General features: G+C 37.0%; 1 long non-coding RNA gene across 1 annotated transcript; it reads right to left on the bottom strand.

Annotated features, from left to right (window-relative positions):
• Nucleotides 1-662: 662 nt before the first annotated feature.
• Nucleotides 663-21582, bottom strand: LOC146763795 (uncharacterized). Its single transcript, XR_014951736.1, has 3 exons — nucleotides 21405-21582; nucleotides 20844-21002; nucleotides 663-20716 (listed from the first exon to the last, which is right to left on the bottom strand). It is a non-coding gene; the product is annotated as an uncharacterized LOC146763795 (long non-coding RNA).
• Nucleotides 21583-21758: the final 176 nt, after the last annotated feature.

The raw sequence follows: 21758 nt of genomic DNA, 5'->3' as shown, positions 1-21758 counted from the left end.
AAAAAACTGGCCCCCGGTCCAGAGAGAGAGTCGGCAAATTGACATTGGGATGAATATATAAGGTTCAACACGAAGTAACAGATTATTCTCACTAGGTGCAGCATTAATGATAATAGTGTAATGATAATAGTGTAACAGGTGCAGCATCTGGCTTGCCACAAGGCTCTGCAAGTAAAAACTAATATTTTTAGTGTAGATATGGATATAATGTGCAGATCATGGCAAAAGTAAAACACAATTAAATATGTTTGGCTCACCATCAGTAGAGATTTTAGGTGGTCGGATGGTTTGATCTAAAAGCTTTAATCTTGTTTGCTTATGATTCTCCATTTCTTAAGTTCTGCGTTTAAACAGGAAATTATGAAATGAGAGCAGCCAGGCTGTGACATATTCCATTATACTGATAGCCAGGTTCAAACTGCCCTCTATTTCAGTCCTTTCCTTTTGCCTGCAGTTTACAGTATGCAATAGATCCCAGTGTTCAGAATACCTCTGTCTCTCTTTCTGCTGCACATATACAGAATAAAACACTTTTAATTTTGTATTCTAGAGTCAACAGAGAGGGCAGGCAGAGGATGCAAAGGGTTGACTGGCTGGTGGTGAGTGTAGGAGCAGTTTTACACACAAACCCCTCCCACATAATCTTCAAGCAGATTATGAGTGGCAGACTCATAATCTTCAGGCTGCATACCTGGGCAGGCATGAATGGGACACAATTTGTTGAACCAACTCAAGCATGTAAATTCGCATATATTCCAGTTTTCTCTGAGGCCATACAAATATGTATATATATACATGTGTGTGAACATGCATATAGATGGAATTCTGCTCATATTTTTCTTGAAGAAACAGTCTTCAGTAAGGAGTTATGGAGATCTACTTTTTTATCCTGCTGTGTACTGAGAATCTAAAGCACTCGACAAGTAATTGTGTACATCACAATCAAATATCTTTTGCAGAATCAACAAAGTAAACCCAGGCCTCTTCCTTCAATTTTTTTTTCTGCTGCCACACAGTGATTTATTTTACCTTTGCACATATCAGGTTGGCAACATTTTAGGTTTAGCATTTGAAGCTCAGGATCTGACAATTTCAACCATTCATTCTTATGCCACGAGCAGGTATGTGTGGCTATCCATAATGATTCTGTGCCTTAGTTTACTGATCTGAAAAATAGGAATAGGCTGAATCTGGCCCTAACTCTAGGAAAAATTCTGTCAACTACATTGACTGCATGAAAACTTAAGGATTTGGCCCTGTGCTGGCAGTTAGTAAGCTGGAGTGAAAATGTTCTACATGTGCTATTTGACCTCTACAGTTGAGGATTTAAAACTTTAATTATAGGAACGAGAAGATGAGAACAGATTCTGAGTTAGCTACTTTTTTTGAATAGTTATTCAGACTCCAGGGGGAATAGTGATTTGCAGGCTCATTGAGGGAGAAAAAGGATGTCCTTTCTTTCCTAGGTGTATGGGGGGAGGAACAAAAGGGAGCCTTGATACCATTCCATTAAAATAAATCACTTCTCAATCCAGGCGAGAATTTGTATCAGAATATTTGATATTCAAAACTTTACCAACAAGAGCAAATCAGAAAGGGCATTTGATTATGCAGGGCCAGATCCTGCTAAAACTCCCTGAGAGGTGTCTGAATGAATTCAGGAGCAGATCAGTATGCAGGAAGTTACCTGGATAAGGCTTTTAGACAGTGGTGTCTATGAAAGAGAGAGCTGTGTTGCTTTTTTGTTGTGGGGAAAGCTGGCAGTGGACAAATTACAGGCGTGCTAATTATACAGGCCGACCTCCGGCTGCCATTGAAATCAGTGAAAAAAAATTTATCCTTTGACTCCAGTAGAGACAAAACAGGATGGTTAGGTTAATTAATTAATTACTTTCCAGAAAATGTTTTGAGATTCTCTGATGTTGAGATCCTATATAATGGCAAAGTGGCATTGTAATCCAGAGAGATGTTTAGAGAGCTGTCATTCATCAATAACATTATATAGAATACAATCATTTTAATTTAGTAAATCTGTTCATTTCCTTCCATTAAAGAAGAGAGATATTTTTAGGTTTTAAATTTTCTAACAGAAGCAATCTGGGAACAGGCAAGAGAAGGAAATCAGTAAAAAATTTGGTTGGTGGGCCTGTCTAGAAAGAAAATATGATATAAATATGCCAGAATAGTCAAAAACTTTGCTGAGACATTCTCTTCGAAAAGGCTACGTGTATCTCTGTGTGTGGAATATCATTAATGATGAGTAGGTTATTTCTTTTTGCAATTGAGCTAAACATGATATAGATTGCAAAAGGCAACAAGTAAACAGAATGTTCCAGAAGGTGGGGTAAATTTTTCCTGGTTTGGTTTTGTCGGTTTATTTGGTGGTTTTTTTTGTTGGTTGGAATAGTTTTTTGTTTGTTTGGGGGTTATTTTGAGGTGGGTTTTTTTGTTTTTTTAATTGTTTGAAAAGAAAAATAACCTTGAGTAGAACAAATCAATTCTCCCTCCTTCTTACTCCACCCACATTTTTAAAGCTAATTCCCTAGAACTTCTTTGTATATTTGCACAACTTTATTTTCTGTGTCATTTTCAGACTCTAAGAGAGCACTACTCCAAAGCACCCCTAAAAATTAACTTATGAGCTTCAATGCATGTATATTTAGAAGACATAAGAAAGTCAAAGTTCCTGCCCCAAATGATTATTGGCAGTAACAAATGCCCTGTCTGTGTTCTCTTTCAGCTATAGATTGCAGTTCATCTTACCAGCAGTCATTTAGTTTTGTAACACCCTGACAACGTAGTACAGTATTACCATTCCCATTTTATAGATGAGAAGAACCAAGGCAGAACGATTAAACAAGTCACCCAAAGTTATACAAGGTCTGGGGCAGAGCCAGGAATAGAATCAAAGTCTCTTGAGTCCCTGACCTTCATATTAAACACAAGATCATTCTTCCTCTGTTTCTAGTTAGAGCATTCAATTCACCCCATCTGGTGTGCATGTGTAATTTGTACCGGAGGGGTAATTCATCCCTAGAGGAGGGCAGGGGGGGCTTGCAAGGGGTGTCAGCTGTGAGCTCAAAATTTGCATAGCCTGAACATTCATCGAAATGAGAATTCCTCCCAAGGAGCATCTCTGGAAAACACATAAAAAGGGGCAACACAAAATTCTGTCTAGAGGTCTCCAAGCTTTCAGAAGGTGATTTTCCTCAACTGTTTTCTTCCTTTGATTGCAAAGCTAAGAATCAAGTTTATCTGTCAGTAACCTCAGGCTTCATTTACTACCTTGAAACTGTCATTTGGTGTTTGGGACAGGTGATCATTTAACGTTGTCTTCTTAACCCTGCAGGGGACAGGCTGTTGATGGTGAGTGTGTGCTGATAGAACCAATCCTTTACGTGGCCTTCATACGCTTAATTAGCCACTGCAAGACTAATGCCTCTCAGCTATCAGTGTCATCGTTTGAGCTCAGTAGCATTCCTTCCAGAGCAGCACTAAAGATTGGAGGGAAATAACTGCAATAACATTAAGGAGACTCTTAAATTATACATGTGGCTTTTTTTTTTTTTTTTTTTTTTTTTGTGTGTGTGTGTGTGTACATACATATGTGTACACAGAAATATAAATATTGTTTCTTGCAACTTTATATTGCAAGCAAACCTCCCTGGATACTGAAGGGCTGTTTGTCTGTTAATTGACAACTTAATTGATTAGTGTTTTTCTTCATGGTACCAATTAGGACATGAAACGGATCTAATGTGGTGGTAGGTTGTCCTGGGAAAATTTCAAGACAAATAGCTCAAATTCAGGAAATTTAAGATAATATCTTTAAGATAAGAATCCTAATATTTTGATGATTCATTAAAATGAAATATGAAACTGTTCAGATTCATCTAGGGCTAAAAATTAAAAACATATATTGTCAGAAGACAGAGACTAGCCCAATGTGAAACTTTAATGTCAGTCATAGACAAATCAGATGAGTTCTGGTTTCTCATCAATTTTCACATTATTTAATCCTGTTGTCATTTTCCTCCAGAATGATGTCACTGTATGAAAATGGGAAGAGAATCATGCATAGTATTTGTGCTCAGAGCAGAAAGCAAGAAAACTTGATTTGTTTTTTGGCATTACAACAAGAAAAGTGTCACTCACTTAAGTCCATAACTTCTAGAGGCATATTGGGCTGTTTCCTGTTGAGGGTGAAGTCAATGACTTTTCCACATGGCTTCAGTAGTCAATAGACTCATAATTGCTTTAATAATTTCCTTTCCCGGGGGATAAAACTACTTTTGGTGACTTCCCCTGGGGAGTCTGTACAAGCAAACTCTTATTGACAATGAGCTTTCCTGATTTTGGCCCTCAGCTGCACTGAGCAGGAGCAGAGGGCAGAGGAATCTCCTGTCTTCATGGAGCTGCCAAGTCCTCACCCTTCCTGCTAGCCTGTGACTGACTCAGGTGTGTGGACATGGGTCTTCAGTGTTCTTTAACACCTTGTTACAGGTGTCAGTTTTTTATTTTTGCTCCTTGCCTCTAAAACAGATTACTTGGAGATGATAATTTTGGAAGCCAATTCCTAGATGGGTTGAAATCATATACTCATTCCTATTTCTTCTCCATTCCCAGCCTTTCCCCAGATCAATAACTTTGTACAGGGATCTCCAGTAACCCTTGCTCAGGCACAGATTTCTTCAGAGGAGACAGATCTACTCACATGAGTAAAGCTGAGCTGGATCAGGCCCAAATTTAGTACTAAATCTTGGCAGTTCCAGAACTGTAGCCTTAACAAGGCTTATTTGAGATGAAGGCAATTTTTCAGTGCTCATAACAGCAGCAAGATTCTTATTATACAACATTTAAAAGCAATAATTTCTGCAGATTTAACCTCACAGATTTTCTAATAAAATAAAATTAAATTTAAAAACCCTGAATGCAGCAGATATAACCCCTTCATGTGCAATTAGCAAATTTTAAATAGAAACTTTAATATTAACATTATTCTTTATGCCTCGATGAGTGGAATATTATTTAAATTGATAAGACATAAGAGGATATAAATAATTCCTAAGTGTAGATCTAAACTAGAATTTCAGACCACATTGAAATGGCAAAACATTATCAATTCTCTATTTCCCAATCTATCATTCATTACAAGCCTGATGACACATTTTTTTCAAAGAGATTAAATTAGCATTAGAGTGCTAATAAACATTATAAATAAATACATAAAGATATTCTGAAATTCTGGTATAATATAAAAATAAATGTTTATGCTCCACCAAATTTCATCTTCTTTCTGGTGGCTTAGAAACTGTTGCAAGCAGACACATAAGTTGAAAGTGAACTGCTGCTTTCTTCCCTCCAATAATAATGTAAACATATTGAACACTAGAAGTGTAATTTAATTAAGGACTATTCTAAATAAAGCTATAGTTTATAATAGAGAGAATGACAAGTGACATTTTTTACAAAGGAAATGAACTAAAAATGTTTTCTGCTCCTTTATACAAGTTAGAAGAAATAATTGTTTTCTCTTCCACAAGGTATAAGACTAAACCTAGGAAATCATGGCAATCCATGACTAGCAAAAACCCTATTATCCTTATATATTTTTTGTCAAAGTAGTAAGGTCAGTCTAAGAAGATCAGATATATTTTGATCTGAGTAATTACCTTTCATTCACTTTTCTTCATAATTTAAAGATTTTATTTTTTTCTTGGCAGGGAAGGTTTGTTGTACGGTTTTGGCTTTGGTTTTGGTTTTGGCCTAAAGCATCCCTTTCTATTTCTCACAGTGGTCCTCAGAAGCCAAAATATGTTTGCCTTCCCAAGACTATTAAGGCAGAATAATTAAACCATAGTAAATCTCAAGATTGCTTGATTTTTGTAGCCATGAAATGCACACAGCCCAATGTCCTCTCTGACACACCTGTCCCCTTTTCCTCAGAGTTTTGCCCACTTCATTTTTAAGGTTATGTAGCAATACACTATGATGTTTAATATCACTTTGCAAAATCATTTGAAACCTGCATCACCTGAAATAGACTGGACCCAGGACACAGCATGAGAAGGAGAGTGGGAGAAGTGCTCTCAAGAGATTGTGCCTTGCCAATGTGCTTTGTGAAGTTATGGATAGCTCAGGTACATGCTTCACCCCTGTGACAGCCAGTGAGGCCAGGCATGGACACAGGTGCTTAAATCCCTAATAATTACATTGCAAGTTACCTGTGCCTTAAACTCTTAATGAAATTATAAATGCCTGTAATTGCATGACCTTGACATCATAAATCCTTACAGGCCCCATGGCCAACTCTTCACCAAGAGTAAATTGCTAGAACTGTAATGAAGTTGCTAGAATGTATGGAATGGACAAAGTTATTGCCTCTTCAAATCTGCAAGTGAAAAGGAAGGGAAATTCGGGGAAGGGAAGTTCAGGGAAGTTCAGGGAAGGGAAGTTCAGGGAAGGGAAGTTCAGGGAAGTTCAGGGAAGTTCAGGGAAGTTCAGGGAAGGGAAGTTCAGGGAAGGGAAGTTCAGGGAAGGGAAGGGAAGTTCAGGGAAGGGAAGGGAAGGGAAGTTCAGGGAAGTTCAGGGAAGTTCAGGGAAGGGAAGGGAAGGGAAGGGAAGGGAAGGGAAGGGAAGGGAAGGGAAGGGAAGGGAAGGGAAGGGAAGGGAAGGGAAGGGAAGGGAAGGGAAGGGAAGGGAAGGGAAGGGAAGGGAAGGGAAGGGAAGGGAAGGGAAGGGAAGGGAAGGGAAGGGAAGGGAAGGGAAGGGAAGGGACCAAAATTAATAGGTAGGTTGACACAGGACTTTGAAGATTGACAGGATAAAGAGGAGCTCACATGGAAATGAGAGAGAGAGAGAGAGAGAGAGAGAGAGAAGGAAAGAAAGTCCTGAGTTTTTTTTCTGGACATTCCTAATTATTATGAAGGTTAAAAATGAAAGCAAAGAAAATTAGAACATGCAACACTAGCCCCCATTTAGTCTCTCTATGATTCAAATCATAATTCAAAATACTTCCATAGGTTGCAGGAGAAAACAGACTTCTCTACCTCTAGTGTTTATAGAAGTATAATTCATTCTCAGTTATAAATCTTCATAAGAAGGTAGGCACTTCACAGTAATAAGGGTGAAATAATTTTGTTTTCTGATACATATCAAAACTTGCAGGCTTTCCAACCTCTCTGTCAGAATAGACCTGTTCTGTATACGGCACTTGTCAGTACAAACAGTAGATTTTAAAGTTTCTGTAGCAAGTGAATGAGGGAAAAAATGACAAAAATATACTAGAACTAGCATGAACTTTGTTCTTTCTGCAGCTAAGAGTAGAATGGTAAATAAGGGGAAGTGCTTCCAGACACAAGCTAATCAGCCATATACTCTGAAGCATAAGATTTGATTAACCTTAGTGTGTGCAGGTACAAAAGTGGCTCTGAAGGTAACATTATTTTCCTTTTCTTCTTTCCTTTGAAATTATAGGGCCAGCTTTTCAGTTTAGTTCTGGTCACTATTTCCTATTTTGTATGATCAAGCATACAGTCTATGTAATGATATTCACAATGCACACGGCTCTTTGAAAACATAAAATAACTCACCAAAGCAGTCCAGCCCTGCTATGAACAGGCACAGTTTTCTTGTTGACCTGAATGAGATTAGGAGAAATGAATATTAGGGATTCTAAAGTGTATACTACAGCCAAACGCTAACCTCATAATATTTTTGGCATTGTATTTACCTCAGATATTGGGAAATCCATGAGCTGAGCTATTAGGTGTCCTAAGACAGGTAACTTATATAGGGTTTGGAAAACTGAGACATATGGTCTCTCTTGATTGTCTGTTGACATGACCACACCAAAATACAACAGCAGCACAGTAAGCTGTCAACAGAACTGTAAAAAAATTAAAACAGGGAAACAAAAATGGCTCCAGATTCCTCCCTGCTATTTCTCCTTGATCTGGATTAGCAACAACATGGCTCAAAATGGTGCCAGACCCAAAAGTCAGTAGCTTTATCCTTCAACTGTGCTAATGCAGGAAGGTTGGCTTGGTTTTCACTCCAAGGCTGGTATAACAAAAGTGGCTTATGACTGGTTATGTACTTTCCTGGTTAGACTTTGCCCTAAAGAAAGAAATGCAGCCTCCTACGGTTTTGCCTCTCCTAGTCTTGAAGGAGCCACATAGTTGGCTCCTGTTGTACTGAGTGGATAATACAAGTGATCATTTAATAAAATATTGAAATGTAAATACTTAGGTACAGCTATTCACTCAGATTTGTGGAATAATCACCATCATGGAGGAAATGAACACTGCTCTACACATAAAGCATTCAAAGAAAAAGCATCAGAAAAGATTTCTCTTTTTCAACATCATGCAAATTAGTTTCTTAGCTCTGCAGGGAGGAAGCAGAACCAGACCCGCAGTTTGTAGGAGAAGAATAATTCCCCCTAAATCTCTAACAATACCTCCCTGTGATATTGGCAGCACTGGTAGATCCAGCTCAGAATTTGAAAAACTCCGAGAGGAAATAGATGAAAGTGTTATCTAAAGAAGCTTCTAGATTAGTGGATAAAGTGCACATCACTTCTTCCAAAGCTGTTTGGGGGAGATCTGCATTTTTGTCTGCCCCCAGTTCTGTAGTACATTTTGCTATGAAAACCAATGCCCACAAAGTGAAGACTTAGCAGCTTCTTTGCAGATGCACATATTTTGAAATGTGTTAGCTGGGATGTCAGACTGTTTTAAATACTTTGGGAACATACAATGGTGCAAACCAAAGAGCATTTCTACAGGCTTTTCTGTAGTTAAGATTTCTTTCTTCTTTTCATGGTTCACAGCACTCAGTCTGCCATCAGACCTATTGCATCTGACACAGCTCATGCCAGGTTAGTATGTTGCACTGTACCAGAGCCTCCTGTTTTTGTTTTTTTTCTATTCTTTCTTTTATATGGAATTCTTTCTTCCTTGCATCAGGGTCTTTGCATCCCCCTTTATTACTCGTTCTCATTCTCTTCTGTTTTGCCCCTCAAGCAAGAGAATACATCCAGTGTGTGCCACTCTGATGACTTCAAATCCCTTTTCCCATGCTTTCCCCTGTTCATTTCTTCTTTCCAGGGAAAATGTACATATCAGTCATGTCCTTTTCACCTTTCTAGGGATGGCAAATATTTCTTTCTGTTGAGTTTCCCAGTTGTCACACTACCTATTGATGCTGAATATAAACTGCTCCATATTTGCAGCCACATTTTTGCTCCAGTACCCACCAAAATTTTTTTTTATTTTTCATCTACTTTACACTGCTCTGGGAAAAAGACTAAAACTTGGACTCTATGTGTTCACAGAAAAAAATGGAAAGAGATTATTCTTTGATTTAACAAACACAGGGCTGACAATATCCAGTGTATAGCACTTGAACAGTCCCCCCTCCAAAAAAACCTAAATCCCACAACAACACCAAAGAACAAAAAAAAGACACCTCCATCAAAACCAAAACCATTAAAATAAAAATTATATTGGCTCTAGTAAACTTGGTAGTGCTGGCACTCTTTCTTCACCATTTTTTCCCCTCCACCTCCTCCTCCTCCTCCTTCACTTTATCCTTATCCTTTTTCTTTGTTTAACACCCATTCTAATTCCATGAAGAATCAACTCAAGGACTCATGAACTAATTTTGTGTTCCACAGAAAATTGTGCTGCATGACTACAAAGACTGTTTACATTATAAACCATGTAAAGGTTTATAACAGAGTGTGATTTAAATGGCTGTCAGGAATGGTTTCTTTGATTAGTACAAGACATTTGAGGCTGTAGGACTACTGAAGTGATGTAAAGTCCTTTGTGTCCCTCATCCAAAACAGTGATTTTCCCCAGAATCCATTTACAGGCCTAATCAAGTGGGAAAATGAACCTCAAACCAAACCAAACCAAACCAAACCAAACCAAACCAAACCAAACCAAACCAAACCAAACCAAACCAAACCAAACCAATAAAGCAACCAAATAAGAAAAAGCAAACAAAGAAAAATAATATGAGGCAGATTTATTCTCTTTCCCTTTACTACTGATTATGGTATCTTGTTTTTTGAGACAACCCACATCATAATGGGAAATGAATATCTAAACTTGGGTTCACTCCTCTATTTATGAACGTTTTATTAATGTTACTAGATTAAAGGTATATATCAATATTGGTTGAGGACCTCAGCTATATGTCAGGATCATATGTGTGTACATCTAGAGAAGAGCACACTGTTTAGTCCAAACATTTTACTGTCACTGAAGCAAAAGAAGCCATATTCATAATTATAAGCAATGTGAGAAAGAAGTGAAAGAAAATATTTTAATTAAGAGTAAGAATGATAATTACTCGATAGTAAACTCTGTTAGAATTAAAAATATTTAGACAAAAAATATTATGAAATTACCCTTAACTAGGGAGCTCAAAACTGAGATGGAATCAGCCCAGCAGAAGAGAATAGTGGAAGAACTGAGAACAACTAGACAGATACTCCTTTCCTCTTGCCTGTGTGGTTAAGGACTGTCAGGGATAGCAAATAATTGTCTGTTTTGCAAGTGAATAAAAAAAATCTCATAGAAATTTTGTTTTTCTTCATTTGTTTGTCATTCCTACTCAATAAGGAACATTATATTTCAAACTTTCTTGGTCTTACAGCATTCCTGCTAAGCTCTCTGCCTCTGCGTACAAATTTCCTTTTCAGTTTTATCATTAAAACTTCTGATTTTCATTCAAAAGTGCCTTCAGTGACTTGGTTTCAATGGCTAGACATTTTTTTAACTATAACATATTTATTCTTTTGCAGTCAGACAGGGATTTTCCTAGCTCCCATAGCCCTAGACCAAAGATTTCTATTTTTGGATGGTTATGGTTGATGTAGGTTTTGTCTAAAGCTCAGAAGTAAGTATTGCCTTTGCTTCAGATATGAATGATAAATAACTGTTCAATTTATTAAGGTTTCTTGGACATTGTAGCATTTTGTATTCCTTCAATATGGATATTTGGAAATTTGTTTGCAATACAGGATATGAGAAAAAGCAAGAATTTCACGGTTTTTAATGAACAAAATGAAATTTGATCTTTATTTCAAGTTTTTTTGAAACCAATGACTAAGCAAATCTCATGATCTTTTTATGTCTCACAGTATTAAGGACTTCGATCAAAAGCTAAAGTTCAAAATTATGGCAGTTATCAAAAATATAAGGAGATATATATTTGTGAATACTGAAAACAGAGCTGGCACTTATATTGAGAATCTGAGTAGTTCATTGTTAAAAATTCAAGTGTACTTCCTCAATAAAAGATTGGTTCTATCCAAGTAATTTCTGATAGTAGTTGATAAGTTCTTGAAGACCTCCAGTGATGAAAAGTCTTCAGTTTTCCTTTACAAATACTCCCAAAATTTCATTATCTTTATCAAAGGGATTTACCTTTTTTCTTTACTTTTTTTCTGTCATAAATGGTTTTTTTATGACAGACCCTTTTATTCTGTGACAAACAAATAATTTCTCTCCTTCTTAGAGTTTACATTACAGCTAAGTGTTTACTGCTTCTGAGTGTCTTTTCTAATTGCCTGTATGTTCATAAAAAATGAAGCCAAAAGGGCTGCAAACAAGAATAATTTCAGAAAGTTTTCTAATGCAAATGAATATTCAGCGTTCTCTCCTACCTCAACCAGATTTTCCTGCAAAAAATAGTTTTGTTTATAAAAGATGTATTATAAACCTCAGCACATTCAGCTATTTCTTCTCCCTTTCCAGACTTTTGTGTAATAAACAAAAGGTCCCAAATAAATAATTAACAAAAATCGACTTATTTACAACCAGAAATGTTTGGCCACCAGATGGTTCAAAGTATATCTTCATGTAATGGGATCTAGAGTACAATTTTAACTCTGCGGGAACAAACAGGAGAGTATTAATAAAATGTCAATTAGTTTAATTTAGTCTCATATCTATTGAATATATATATTGGCACCTACTTGGTTTTAATTTTATTTTAGGATTCCAGCTGCTATTGAACACAGAAAACTTTTAAACAAGTAAATTAAAAAAAAATTTGCAAAGACAAATAAATATGTCAAAGGATAGAAAGAAATCATTTTAAATGAAGCTGACAAGAAACTTTGCTGGTAATGTAAAACTTTTTGTGCATCTACATTGTTAATGCTGATTGTTTTGTCTCTGACATTAAAATTAAAATGTTATACTAATAAAAAATAAATTTCATTATCAATATGATCTTGAAATTTTCCTAAAGTCAATTTTTCTCTCCCTCTCTACTCCCTGCTTGCAGGCTCCTAAAATTTTTTGATGCATGGACAGATTTTTGTATACCTCATACTTAGTTGGCTCCTCTGAAATACATTATTAAATCCTACATTGAAAGTCACTGGTTTACATAGTGTCCTGAATGATACTTTTGTTAAAAGAATCGTAAAGAAATTCAACAATTATAATAAACTTACCATGAGTTTATCCTAGGATTATATTTGACACTCTTTCAAACACAAGAGTCAGGCTGAGAGTGGGTGATGAGGGAAAATATATAAAATTGATACTAATTTCCATCGCTGCATTGAATTTTTCTGGTATGAAATAACTTTGTTCACACTGGCCTGTATATTTCTGTGTTTGGGGTTTCTGGCTAAAGCTATGCTGGCAACACACCACAGTTTTAGCTATTGCTGAACAGTGTTTTCTGCGTCAAAGCTTCTCCTGTTTCTTACTCTGCCCCCCTGCAAGTACCAGCCTGGGAGTGGGCCAGAGGTTGGGAGGGACACAGCTGGGACAGCTGACCCAAACTAATCACGGTTTGGTATTCCTTACCACATAGCAACCTCCTGCACAGCAATAAAAACTGGAGGGTGTGTGGGTTGTCTTCTAAGTCAGCTGCTGCTTGGAGACAGGCAGGGCATCATTCTTGCTGTGAGATATGGCAATTGCCTTTGTATCACTTGGTTTTACCCTCTTGCCTTCTCTAGAAGAACCTTGAACAAGTTTTATTGGTTTTGCTACCCCTATTTTCTCCCATCCTGCTGGGGACAGGTGAGTGAGAATCTAGGTAGGTGCTTAGTTGCTGGCTGTGGTCCATCCACCACAGGTGCTCATCAGTTGCAGCAAGGGCTGCAAAATCCCTCTGGGAAGGGAGCCAGTGTTTGATGATTAGACAGGGCTGAGCTCAAAGCTATTGGAAATGTAACATAGCTACCTGAGTCCACTGTTTTATATGTACCTGCAGCATTAATGTTAAGTTATACATATTGAGTTGCAGGGACCTTTTGTTATTTAATACGTGCTGGCTGTCACAATCTGTAGACTGGGCTTGATGAAGACACATTGCTGCTAGGAAGGGCTAATATGGTCATGTTTGATGTAGGACTAAGTTCTTATGCGTTGCCCTGTGTGTGAACTCCATGATCAGAGTACATGGTAGATGGCTCTCATTCTAGGGTTTGAGATAACCTAGGATTCATTCCACCCAAGTTCCAAAATTTGCACTGCACCCCACTCTCACTGAGGTGCAAAAAATGACTATGTAAATGGTGATTGAACTCTGAGTAAAGAATAAGCTCAGATTTGTGCTTAAATTACAATGTGATCTTTCGCTTAAAACTAGGAAAGCATACACAAGTAGATGTCAGAAATTACTGCATTAAAGAAACAAACAGTAAGATTGTATTTCAGGATTACTTAACTTTATGTCCATGCTGCAGCATGAATTTCAAGCCCTGAACACTTCTACAAAAGTTCAGAAAAGAACATCCACAAGAGTGTCCTATGCAGGAAAGTGCCTGCATTTCAACTTAACATTCTGTGGCAGAAGAACCTAACCTCCTGTCCTTGTTGTGGATGTTAGAGTTATGTAGATAACCCTCTCTTGCCAGGCTCCATCTTTTTTTTTTTTTTTTATTTGAATAATTTTCTGTGAGGCCAAAATATACAGTGTCACATTCTCTGGCTATAGTAGTTTCCTTTAGGAAATTTTAGGGTGAACAGATCTTCTGCTGAGGCAAAGCATGCCCAGTAAATAGGGAGGTGTTAACTGGAGGGACTTTAGTCCTTTTATTTCCTCCAACTCTTTACCCAAGAAGAAAATTATTCCTCTATATGAGACATACTGAGTTTTTAGACCACCAGGCCTCTGAATTTAATTTTTTTTCCTTGGAATTCATGTATTTTAATTGAAAAGCCACATACTTATTAGACCCTATATTGATATTTTTTCAGAACCTGGATTTTTTTTTTTTTTTTTTTTAGCAGAATAATGCACTGGAATTGCTGATGTCACTAAATTCCCATGTCTATTCCTGGGATGATTTTGGGGTTTTTTTCCTATGATCTGGACACTGCTTACTACCAAGAATTGTCTGCAGAAAGATAAACATTTTCACTGACAAGTAGATCGTGGCACCTTACTTTAATTACTACTTGTAGACTGTTCCAATGCAGAACAGAGTTCCTTTGCAGCTGGGGTTGTAGAAACATGCAAAGGATGGTGCTTGCTCTGAAGAGTTTACAATATAAATAGACAACAGAGTGGTAAGGGAAAACTTGCTCAGAGACTTGCCTAAAGTCACACTGCAGGGAAGAGCTGGGAATAGTATCTAGGTCTCCTGATTCCCCCAAGTCTGTTACTTTATTTAATAGACCATGTTGTCTCCCTCCATTTAATTCCCTTCTCTTTTTCTTTATTCTACTGGATAAGATTTGTCATCACAGGTTCCCATATGCAAAAAAAAGAGGGAAGAAGGCCCCAGAAAATCAGCTCCCTGGAAAAATGCCCCTTCTAAAGAGCTGTTACAGTGCTCTTTGAATACAGCAAACATTCAAAAGGGAAGCATTCTTCATGACTTGGTCTTTAGTATATTCATAATGGGAATTAGAATGCATTTTTGCTCATCATCTTTGAAGGAATGGCAAGCTTAGGATGGCATGCAGCATGACCTCTATGGGAAGAATGTACATGTATATTTACTAGGTACTTGTCATCTCTTGGACAAAAGAAATGAGTTGTATCAGGATGAAATGAAGATAAAAATAGATGTCTTTCAATATTTCTTACTTTTAATTTCAGGTCATGAGAAACATCAGTTTGAAGAATTTTTCTCAAGTGCAAACCTAATTGCTCTGGTATCTCCAGATGTTGCCTGGAATTGCTGTTAATCTCTGCTGTAACTATAGTTATATATTTATTTATTGCAAAATAAGATGAGATATAAACAGAATTAAGTAAAATTTTTAGGTCAAAAAACACATACTTGACTAATAGGCATTCCTCATAACTCCCATGCCTTTTCTGCTTGTTTAATTACTTATAGTAGAGCAAATAAATACCACATTCAAGACCAGGTTGTTATATGAAGTGTGGATCTTACAGAGTAGTGAGCACACATGGCTGTAAATTGAGCTTCTTGGATTCTCCTCACTGGAAAACTTTTGCTGGTGATTTTGGCAGAGGAAGTTTAAGCTGGCACTTTTAATACGTACAGTAAATCCACAATCCGCTTGTGATATTTTCCTTGATTTCTTCTGAATTTTGGGTAAGCAGAAGCCTGAATGTAACCAAACTAATTTCAGACTGTTGTTCTTAAACCTCTTTCCTAACAGGTGCTGAGCACACCTATCAAGAGGGTTGTGCTAGCAATGAGCTTCCTTCCCATTTGACCCAAGTCCCATGATTTGCAAGAGAGGGTTCACAAACCCCACTGAATGCTTTATTTCTATAATCCTTTATTCCTATATAATAACAGTTGAATTATGCATTTGAGAGAGGACTCCTGTGAACCACCAGCAGTGAAATATTTCTCAGATACTTCTCCTGAGTATTCAGATATTTCTCTAGTATTTTCTCATATATTTGTGGGAAAAAAAACAGGGAGTTATTCTGGTGAGAGTGCCTGTCTACTGATCAGAAGGATGATTTCACAGCTATCTCATTAGATATCTGGATTCAGTTCTGTTTTTTCCCTCAGATTAGTAGAGCTACCTTGTTCCCAGTCACATGGCATTTCTGTTCACCCTGTTGCAAAATAGGGAATAACAACCACCCTTTGCCTTGTTTGATTAAAAAGCAAGTTCTGCAGGCAAGATAGGATTCTTTATTATGCATATGAACAACATCTGGCCTAGTGTGCCAGGTGCACAAATAATTTATTTATGTAATTAGTTAAAAACGTGAGCTAAACTGTGATAACAAATCCATGTAGACACTCCTAGTCCTGGATGAATACAAGGGAAGTAGGGTAAAGTCTTTCTTTTAAAAGCTTAGTGCATATTACCTCATATTTGCTACAGGGTAAATACACGTGAGTTGTCCCAGCTGAGCTGACACAGGAACATTTGTTACTCCTTCATATTCACATGCTTGAGCCATAACACGCATGACTTTTAATGCTTTCTGATAAATAAGGGATATTTGTTGCATTGGACTTAACTTTGGAGTTTAACTCAAATCTCATGCTTAGGCAATGTCTGCTATTGTTCCACAGGTAAAAAAAAATGGCAAGAAACTCAGTTATGCAGGGGAGCTTTTGCTCCCTGAACAATTAAATGTAAAATGAATGAAAAGAAATTTGGGAAACCAAGAGCTTAAAATCAGTACGACTGCTTTTTGTGAACTGGTAAATGAATACATGATATTTTATCTCCTGGTGTAGAGCATGGTCAAACAGGTTATTTCAGACCATCTGTGCTTTGCATTAACTTGTTTGTCTTCAAATTAGAATGGTACAAGAGAGATGGGCTTTTAAATCCAGCTACAGCACTCAGCTGGGATCTAGCAAACATAATCTTCCAGAGATTATGGTACCTGCTATATTTCAACTCAGATTGCTGTTGGTAAAGCACACAACAGAACTGGTTGGACCAAGGGCCAGGTAAGCCCAGGACAACACACAAGTATGCAGAACTGATATGATTTTCTAGATATATACTAGAATAAGTAACCATATAATGTCAGATAACCTCTGCATCAAATTTTGCTTTAAGGTACATGATATAAATCTAGGAAAAAACATTAAATTTTACTGGATTCACACCAGTAAAATGGTTGATGTATGACGTCAACCACAAGGGCATAGCAGGAGTAGTAAATACCTGCTCTCATTCTACAAACCCGGTAATAGCAAATACTTACTACATATAACATTTCTCCTCCTTTATATTCTCTTTTTCAGGTTAAGTACACCTTTAATGAAATTGAATAATTATTTTTCACTTGTACTTCTTTCTCCCCCTGTGTATTCATCTGTAAGGTAGCAGCAGTTTTTCTTTGTTTTTTTTCCTTGTGGTTTTCTTTTCTTTTAGTTGTTTTGTCAGCTAGCATTAAGTGGGACTGACTTTCCTTTGTATCTTTACTGACAAATCTATATTAGTAACAACATCAATACTGTATTAAGCCTGAACTATGGGAATAATTTGTAATCACACTAAAGTTAGTAATGTCGCATATCACATGGCAAGATACAGGGTAGAAAAGTAGAACTACCATTAGCTTGGGTTATTATTACCTTATTAAGGCCATTTAAATAGGCTGTAATTCTGGGAATTTAAAGGTCATTTTGATTTATTCAGTTTATTTTTTTCTGTGTTTAGAAAACTAATTAAAGAACAAACAGCATGGCTATATCATTCTTAATGGCAAATATGTGTGAAGGGGCTGGCCATTCTGAAACCCAACAGAATAATGAACATTGTTACAATTTTTAAAATTGAACATTACTTCCTCTTAAAAATTAATTTTATTTCTATTGCATTAAATCAGTTCCATCCAGTTTTGCTCTTAATATTTTTAAAGGCATTTCCTACAGACACGTCTCCCTAGGCTTGGAAGGCTCAATGATCTCTAGTTTGTTTGAACTTTCAGAAGAATGACCAAAATAAATAAACATAGGGAAACATAATAATCTCTGAAATTGCCTTTAATCCCCATGAATGATCTACAATTTGCTGACAAAATAATGCTTGTAACTTGTTTAATTTTTCCACAAAACCTTACACTATGATGGCAATTCTTCACTGTATACTAAATGATGTGCTTAAACATTAAAAAAAATTCTTGTGTGCCTTCAGCTTCAACAGTTTTGAGCACCTTAAAAAATGTAGGCAGCTTTAAACACTGTTGAATAGGTACGTTTACTCTTGAGTGTTTTGCAGAACTGGACCACAGCTGTTTAATCCAGCTCTGATTTGAATGCTTCTATAAGATTGATGGTGAAAAAATGTTATCCACAGAACCCAGGACATGGCTACATAGTGTGATTGTGTGCAGATGGGGGATGAGCTTTGCAGACAGGTGAAAGTTATGGGTGACATTTCTATAGAAGATATACAGAATTCTGAAAGGCCTAAGTGTTGCCATGACAAGAAAATTAACATTGTGATTTTACATAAAACCCCATAATTTTCTTTTTGACCACCAATGGCAAAATATGCCTGTTGCTCCAGATCAAGCCTCACAATACAATCTACAAAAAATTCCAAGATGTTTTACAACCTTATGAGTTAGTCACATTAATGCTACTTTCTTTACTACCTAGGCATTGATATGAAGTTTTCCTCTGCAAAGAATCCAAGTGACAAACAAACAGTTTATTAATGCTGTAGTTTCTTAAGAAGGAGAATCTCTCACAATATCAATCAACATTTTAACTCTGTGGTTTTGGTTTAAAACTAAATTTGTCCATCTGGAAATATTTCCCGAACTCTGTGGAGCTCTGCAGTATATAAAAATCATGCATCTCTTTCAAAAACATAAACAAACAAACAAAAAAAAAAAAAAACAAAAAACAAAAAAAAAGAAGATCCAGTATTCCTTTCAAAAAAGAAGAAAAATAAAAGGATAATTGTAAATTTTAGGGGTTATCCCATTGTTAATTGACCTTTCACTTAAACATAAGGACCTTCTAGAATCAAAGATATTAAGGGTGCAAATGATGGGTTTTGTCAATCCAATCACTGCCCTAAAAATGTCTAGTCAATACCAAATATGAGCCCATTCATTATAAATTTGGTCAAATACTCATGTTAACTTCCATTTCCTTCTGCAAAGGGAGAACCAGAGGTAGCCTCCATGCTGAGAGAAATTGAGTGTGTGGTAAAGATCTCAAGACCTTTTCATCCAAATAGCGTTCCAAGCATTGAGTCAAGTTGAGCACCTGACTCCATTCTACTTTTGACAGAGAGAGACCTGTTACTAAAACTAGTCATGATTCAGTGTCTTATCTAGAACATGGTGTTCTTTCAAAGCACAATATTCTGGCTCTTGTGCCAGACATAACTGGCAGGGGAGAAGTCAATGCCACTTGTGCATCACCAGCTGTATTTCCCACAAAGTTGGCTGATGTCTCTGGAGCTCTTATTCAGAAAACAACTTTCCCAGCTTGTCCAGGGAGAACTGACAAGGTTATTACCAGAGGCGGGTTGCTAGAGTCTGCAGCTGACAGCAAAAATGAGGGTATGTGAACATTAATATCTAAAGAAACAGCTACCTGCTGGAAGCACTTGCCTGGAAGAGGTGCTGGGACTGTATAAATGTAACCCTCTCTTTGTCTCATCCCAGAAACTTTTGAGACCAACCCCAATCTGCAGTATTGGGATCTAACAGGTAACAACAGGAATTGTCCTTTTGTTATTGTGCTGTAAATAAATTTTCCATGTGGAAACTTGTTAACTCTGGCTGTAGCTTCTGTGTCTGCTTATATGCAAAACCTCCACCAGCAAATCAATCCTTACATTGTAAGGGCACTCACTTGACAAAATGTGTTTGGATTAGTGCACTGCTGCTATTTGTTCTGCATGCAGCATCACAGAAGGATGTGATGTGTGAGAAAACCAGGCAGAAGAGTTAGTTAATATGCACTAAGGACAGAGAGAGCTGGCTTTGCAACAAGCTGGTTGAGAGGAGAAGGGCTCGGTTGCCCTCAGTGACACACTGAAGGTACCCAATGAAAATTTCTTTAAAAGACAATAAAAATAGAGATGGTAACTTCTGAATGTATCTCTTGTAAATACTATTCATTAGTTTGCTCTTTGATTATGTACCTCTGATTTTATTTGTTCAGACATCTGGTTTTCCCAATTAATGGTTAAGGAAAAGAATACAGACTTGGAGAGCTGTGGGCACACAGATTTGGCTGCTGTCTTTAAAACATCTTAGAGCACTGCCTTGAAAAATGCTGTGTGCAGAAGCTTTCCTGACCCAGCAGGCATGACCCTTGGTTAGTTTTCCCTGAAGATTTGTCTCTCTAATGCTTCTTGCTTGATCTGACAAGTGGAGAAGCAAAGAGAAGAGGAGAAAATTCCTGTCTGGAAAGGTGAAGTCCATCACCCACCTGGATCACCCCCAAACAGGCAGTGCAGATGAATACTCCCAGTTCTGCTTCCTCAGTGGGAATGCTGACTCTGAATGACCCAGAGAAGAGCAGTAGAGGTTTTTCAGCAGCCTGGAGTCAATGACTGGGAGACTTCCTGTGCTCTCTGCTAGTTCAGGATGAAGACATTCAGAGAGCAATATTTAAGCAGAATTTAATTTAATTTTTATTATTTTTTTAGTCCACTTTTCAAATTTTTGTTTAATTTAGTTATTTAGTTCGATATGACTCTTAATATGAAGCTGGACTCCATTGCTTGACCTTGGAGCTTTTTGTACTCTGAGTTTAATTGAAGAAGTGCAGAACTCCAGAAATTCTTGCCATGGCCTTGGGCTTGTTCATGCAACAAAAGACATTGAAGAGCAGAGGAAAATTAGGTGAGATATGGACAGTAATGCCTCAATGCTCATTTTGCCTACAAATACATTCTTAAATAGAAGGGAAGAAGCAGAGAATATACCTTAATACTCTTCTCTGTTAAAACTTTTAGGTCAGCTTCTCTGCTTCGACACAAGGAATTCTGAACCTTTTTAGATCCTGTTTACATACTGATACACAATCTGTGTCATTCCTTCTTACAGACTCAGATTCAGCTGCATATCCATTGTGTAGAAATTTCCTAACATGAGAAATGAAAACTGAGCTAGCTCTCAGCCGGCACATCTAAGAAACCTAGAGTACAGTTAAAAGGTCTGTTCTTTATGATGTGACCTTCTTAGAAATAGATCATCTTTAATTTTCTTTTTGCACAAGTTTCAAAATAAAAAAAAAAGTGGAAAAAACAAAACAAAAAAAAGCAAAAAAAAAGGAGAGAGAAGAAAGAGAGAAAGAAAGAATGAAAAAGATAGAGAAATAAAGGAAAAGTGAGAAAAAAGAGAAATAAAGAGAAAGAAAAAAAGAGAAAGAAAGAGAAAGGAAAAAAAAAGAGAAAGAAAGAGAAAGGAAAAAAAAGAGAAAGAAAGAGAAAGAAAGAGTGAAAAAAAATCTAGAAACAAAACTGGATTCAGTGGACTAAGACTACCTTCAGGTAGTGATGTCAAAGACGGCCCAAATGAGAAGTGTTTTCAGAGGGCAGAATCCCTTCTCCAGTCCTCTTCTCTGACCACATTCCTTTTCTGATGTGAACCTATGGAGTATGTCAGTTGCCTCTGCCCTTTTCATGTTTAGGCTTGATTACTTTCCTGCATCAGAACCAGGCTTCAAGCTGCCTCTGATCATAGCTAATTGGAACCAGGTGATATCTGATCATACAAAACACCAGAGCTGTTTTTCTGAGGCTTTAAGAGACACCTCCAGATATACTTACAATTTTCAGATTTTTTACTTGTGGCTAGAATTGAAAAAAAACCAAACCCAAACCAGTGCATTTCAGTGT

This window comes from Lonchura striata, chromosome Z, assembly GCF_050655825.1.
Source record: "Lonchura striata isolate lonStrDom1 chromosome Z, ASM5065582v1, whole genome shotgun sequence".
Taxonomy (NCBI): Eukaryota; Metazoa; Chordata; class Aves; order Passeriformes; family Estrildidae; genus Lonchura; species Lonchura striata.
The sequence above is the reverse complement of the archived record's forward strand: the minus strand, read 5'-3'. Positions and strand labels throughout refer to the sequence as shown.